At 43.8% G+C, this 5000-nt stretch overlaps 4 non-coding genes and 1 pseudogene across 4 annotated transcripts; all 5 read right to left on the reverse strand.

The window, feature by feature from the left end:
• Positions 1-84: 84 nt before the first annotated feature.
• LOC136741577 (5S ribosomal RNA) lies at positions 85-203 on the reverse strand. Its single transcript, XR_010814263.1, has one exon. It is a non-coding gene; the product is annotated as a 5S ribosomal RNA (ribosomal RNA).
• Positions 204-1261: 1058 nt separating this feature from the next.
• Positions 1262-1380, reverse strand: LOC136741704 (5S ribosomal RNA). Its single transcript, XR_010814381.1, has one exon. It is a non-coding gene; the product is annotated as a 5S ribosomal RNA (ribosomal RNA).
• Positions 1381-2443: 1063 nt separating this feature from the next.
• LOC136741534 (5S ribosomal RNA) lies at positions 2444-2562 on the reverse strand. The gene has a single exon (XR_010814222.1). It is a non-coding gene; the product is annotated as a 5S ribosomal RNA (ribosomal RNA).
• A 1055-nt stretch (positions 2563-3617) lies between these two features.
• On the reverse strand, positions 3618-3726 carry LOC136741741 (uncharacterized; annotated as a pseudogene).
• Positions 3727-4792: 1066 nt separating this feature from the next.
• Positions 4793-4911, reverse strand: LOC136741519 (5S ribosomal RNA). The gene has a single exon (XR_010814208.1). It is a non-coding gene; the product is annotated as a 5S ribosomal RNA (ribosomal RNA).
• Between the last annotated feature and the right edge of the window lie 89 nt (positions 4912-5000).

Below are 5000 nucleotides of genomic sequence, written 5' to 3' on the forward strand. Positions count from 1 at the left end.
TCAAATCTGAAATAATGATGAAATTGCGTGTATCCAAAGTTAAAACTCGTGATTTGTCGCCCTCTGGTGTGTAAAAGATGCAAAAGCTTACAGCACCTGGTATTCCCAGGCGGTCTCCCATCCAAGTACTGACCAGGCCCGAGCCTGCTTAGCTTCCGAGATCGGACGAGATCTGGCGTATTCAGGCTAGTATGGCCGTAAGCCAGGGAGGCTGTCCCTGACGCTCTACTTAAAGGGAAGGCAATATCCGTTTCTGCTGCTCATACTTGCAGTTGAACTGTCTCTCTACTCTAAAGTCCGGGACACACCAGCGCGCCGCAGACAGTCCCTGCTAACACGAAACGTTGTGGCAACGTTGTGCGTTAGCTGGGGTGCCACACCAGACCGGAACTATATTTTACAAAACGAACACATTGTCTTGATAATACAGCTGTAATTGAGTGCCTGACACGCCAGTCAAGCGCAATCTTGAGAAGGTGTGCATTTCAATAAGGATTTCAAATGACATGCAGTATGAAACTGAAAGGAGGTTGCATCACTATGATGCATAACATTGCATGTATTGTATTTTCAAGTGTGTGCATTCATCCTGTTGTCATTTTGTTTTGAAAGCAGAAGAATCATTCTTGCTGAGGTTGCTGAGACAAATGTAAACCAGTAAAACATATGAAGAGAAACAAACCTTGAATATAAGTTCAGTTGTTTAAACATTTGACAAACTATGGTGAGGGGGTAAGAAAACACACAAATCCAGCAGCTCCTGTATTTCAATTCACCAGAACCCAATATTATTGGCGAGTCGGGTAGTCCATCATCACAGTTCGAGGGCAGGCATCATTTCAGTAATTTCATCCCGTTGCATTCACATCCGTGCCTTGAATGAGATTGAATGTGATCTTTGCTCTCAAGTATGTTCCCAAGTTTTACACTTTCGTGCTTTGCATGAATGGGAATGGAACCGTGTGTGTTGAATGAGGCTCCTTGTGAGCACTGAACTTTGTCCGGTGGAGTTCCTTTTTGTGTTGCTGTAATTGTGTCATTTCTCGATGAGAAAGATTAGGCAACATTTAGTCACTTCTAGCCATGATGCTCAATTTATTTACGAATGTACCCTAGTTACTAGGGACCGTTTACGTTGGAGAACAAGATCTATTGTATGCCTGTGTATTTGGGGAAGTCAAATCTGAAATAATGATGAAATTGCGTGTATCCAAAGTTAAAACTCGTGATTTGTCGCCCTCTGGTGTGTAAAAGATGCAAAAGCTTACAGCACCTGGTATTCCCAGGCGGTCTCCCATGCAAGTACTGACCAGGAACGAGCCTGCTTAGCTTCCGAGATCGGACGAGATCGGGCGTATTCAGGCTAGTAGGGCCGTAAGCCAGGACTGTCCCTGACGCTCTACTTAAAGGGAAGGCAATATCCGTTTCTGCCGTTCATACTTACAGTTGAACTGTCTCTCTTCTCTAAAGCCTGGGACACACCAGCGCGCCGCAGACAGTCCCTGCTAACACGCCACGTTGTGGCAACATTGTGGCAACGTTGTGCGTTAGCTGGGGTGCCACACCAGACCGGAACTATATATTACAAAACGAACACATTGTCTTGATAAAACAGCTGTAATTGAGTGCCTGACACGCCAGTCAAGCGCAATCTTGAGAAGGTGTGCATTTCAGTAAGGATTTCAATTGACATGCAGTATGAAACTGAAAGGAGGTTGCATCACTATGATGCATAACATTGCATGTATTGTATTTTCAAGTGTGTGCATTCATCCTGTTGTCATTTTGTTTTGAAAGCAGAAGAATCATTCAACAGGTTGCTGAGACAAATGTAAACCAGTAAAACATATGAAGAGAATCAAACCTTGAATATAAGTTCAGTTGTTTAAACATTTGACAAACTATGGTGAGGGGGTAAGAAAACACACAAATCCAGCAGCTCCTGTATTTCAATACACCAGAACCCAATATTATTGGCGAGTCGGGTAGTCCATCATCACAGTTCGAGGGCAGGCATCATTTCAGTAATTTCATCCCGTTGCATTCACATCCGTGCCTTGAATGAGATTGAATGTGATCTTTGCTCTCAAGTATGTTCCCAAGTTTTACACTTTCGTGCTTTGCATGAATGGGAATGGAACCGTGTGTGTTGAATGAGGCTCCTTGTGAGCACTGAACTTTGTCCGGTGGAGTTCCTTTTTGTGTTGCTGTAATTGTGTCATTTCTCGATGAGAAAGATTAGGCAACATTTAGTCACTTCTAGCCATGATGCTCAATTTATTTACGAATGTACCCTAGTTACTAGGGACCGTTTACGTTGGAGAACAAGATCTATTGTATGCCTGTGTATTTGGGGAAGTCAAATCTGAAATAATGATGAAATTGCGTGTATCCAAAGTTAAAACTCGTGATTTGTCGCCCTCTGGTGTGTAAAAGATGCAAAAGCTTACAGCACCTGGTATTCCCAGGCGGTCTACCATCCAAGTACTGACCAGGCCCGAGCCTGCTTAGCTTCCGAGATCGGACGAGATCGGGCGTATTCAGGCTAGTATGGCCGTAAGCCAGGGAGGCTGTCCCTGACGCTCTACTTAAAGGGAAGGCAATATCCGTTTCTGCCGCTCATACTTGCAGTTGAACTGTCTCTCTACTCTAAAGTCCGGGACACACCAGCGCGCCGCAGACAGTCCCTGCTAACACGAAACGTTGTGGCAACGTTGTGCGTTAGCTGGGGTGCCACACCAGACCGGAACTATATTTTACAAAACGAACACATTGTCTTGATAATACAGCTGTAATTGAGTGCCTGACACGCCAGTCAAGCGCAATCTTGAGAAGGTGTGCATTTCAGTAAGGATTTCAATTGACATGCAGTATGAAACTGAAAGGAGGTTGCATCACTATGATGCATAACATTGCATGTATTGTATTTTCAAGTGTGTGCATTCATCCTGTTGTCATTTTGTTTTGAAAGCAGAAGAATCATTCAACAGGTTGCTGAGACAAATGTAAACCAGTAAAACATATGAAGAGAAACAAACCTTGAATATAAGTTCAGTTGTTTAAACATTTGACAAACTATGGTGAGGGGGTAAGAAAACACACAAATCCAGCAGCTCCTGTATTTCAATACACCAGAACCCAATATTATTGGCGAGTCGGGTAGTCCATCATCACAGTTCGAGGGCAGGCATCATTTCAGTAATTTCATCCCGTTGCATTCACATCCGTGCCTTGAATGAGATTGAATGTGATCTTTGCTCTCAAGTATGTTCCCAAGTTTTACACTTTCGTGCTTTGCATGAATGGGAATGGAACCGTGTGTGTTGAATGAGGCTCCTTGTGAGCACTGAACTTTGTCCGGTGGAGTTCCTTTTTGTGTTGCTGTAATTGTGTCATTTCTCGATGAGAAAGATTAGGCAACATTTAGTCACTTCTAGCCATGATGCTCAATTTATTTACGAATGTACCCTAGTTACTAGGGACCGTTTACGTTGGAGAACAAGATCTATTGTATGCCTGTGTATTTGGGGAAGTCAAATCTGAAATAATGATGAAATTGCGTGTATCCAAAGTTAAAACTCGTGATTTGTCGCCCTCTGGTGTGTAAAAGATGCAAAAGCTTACAGCACCTGGTAATCCCAGGCAGTCTCCCATCCAAGTACTGACCAGGCCCGAGCCTGCTTAGCTTCCGAGATCGGGCGTATTCAGGCTAGTATGGCCGTAAGCCAGGGAGGCTGTCCCTGACGCTCTACTTAAAGGGAAGGCAATATCCGTTTCTGCCGCTCATACTTGCAAATGAACTGTCTCTCTACTCTAAAGTCCGGGACACACCAGCGCGCCGCAGACAGTCCCTGCTAACACGAAACGTTGTGGCAACGTTGTGGCAACGTTGTGCGTTAGCTGGGGTGCCACACCAGACCGGAACTATATTTTACAAAACGAACACATTGTCTTGATAAAACAGCTGTAATTGAGTGCCTGACACGCCAGTCAAGCGCAATCTTGAGAAGGTGTGCATTTCAGTAAGGATTTCAATTGACATGCAGTATGAAACTGAAAGGAGGTTGCATCACTATGATGCATAACATTGCATGTATTATATTTTCAAGTGTGTGCATTCATCCTGTTGTCATTTTGTTTTGAAAGCAGAAGAATCATTCAACAGGTTGCTGAGACAAATGTAAACCAGTAAAACATATGAAGAGAAACAAACCTTGAATATAAGTTCAGTTGTTTAAACATTTGACAAACTATGGTGAGGGGGTAAGAAAACACACAAATCCAGCAGCTCCTGTATTTCAATACACCAGAACCCAATATTATTGGCGAGTCGGGTAGTCCATCATCACAGTTCGAGGGCAGGCATCATTTCAGTAATTTCATCCCGTTGCATTCACATCCGTGCCTTGAATGAGATTGAATGTGATCTTTGCTCTCAAGTATGTTCCCAAGTTTTACACTTTCGTGCTTTGCATGAATGGGAATGGAACCGTGCGTGTTGAATGAGGCTCCTTGTGAACACTGAACATTGCCCGGTGGAGTTCCTTTTTGTGTTGCTGTAATTGTGTCATTTCTCGATGAGAAAGATTAGGCAACATTTAGTCACTTCTAGCCATGATGCTCAATTTATTTACGAATGTACCCTAGTTACTAGGGACCGTTTACGTTGGAGAACAAGATCTATTGTATGCCTGTGAATTTGGGGAAGTCAAATCTGAAATAATGATGAAATTGCGTGTATCCAAAGTTAAAACTCGTGATTTGTCGCCCTCTGGTGTGTAAAAGATGCAAAAGCTTACAGCACCTGGTATTCCCAGGCGGTCTCCCATCCAAGTACTAACCAGGCCCGAACCTGCTTAGCTTCCGAGATCGGACGAGATCGGGCGTATTCAGACTAGTATGGCCGTAAGCCAGGGAGGCTGTCCCTGACCCTCTACTTAAAGGGAAGGCAATATCCGTTTCTGCCACTCATACTTGCAGTTGAACTGTCTCTCTACTCT

Source organism: Amia ocellicauda, unplaced genomic scaffold (genome assembly GCF_036373705.1).
Source record: "Amia ocellicauda isolate fAmiCal2 unplaced genomic scaffold, fAmiCal2.hap1 HAP1_SCAFFOLD_68, whole genome shotgun sequence".
Lineage (NCBI taxonomy): Eukaryota > Metazoa > Chordata > Actinopteri > Amiiformes > Amiidae > Amia > Amia ocellicauda.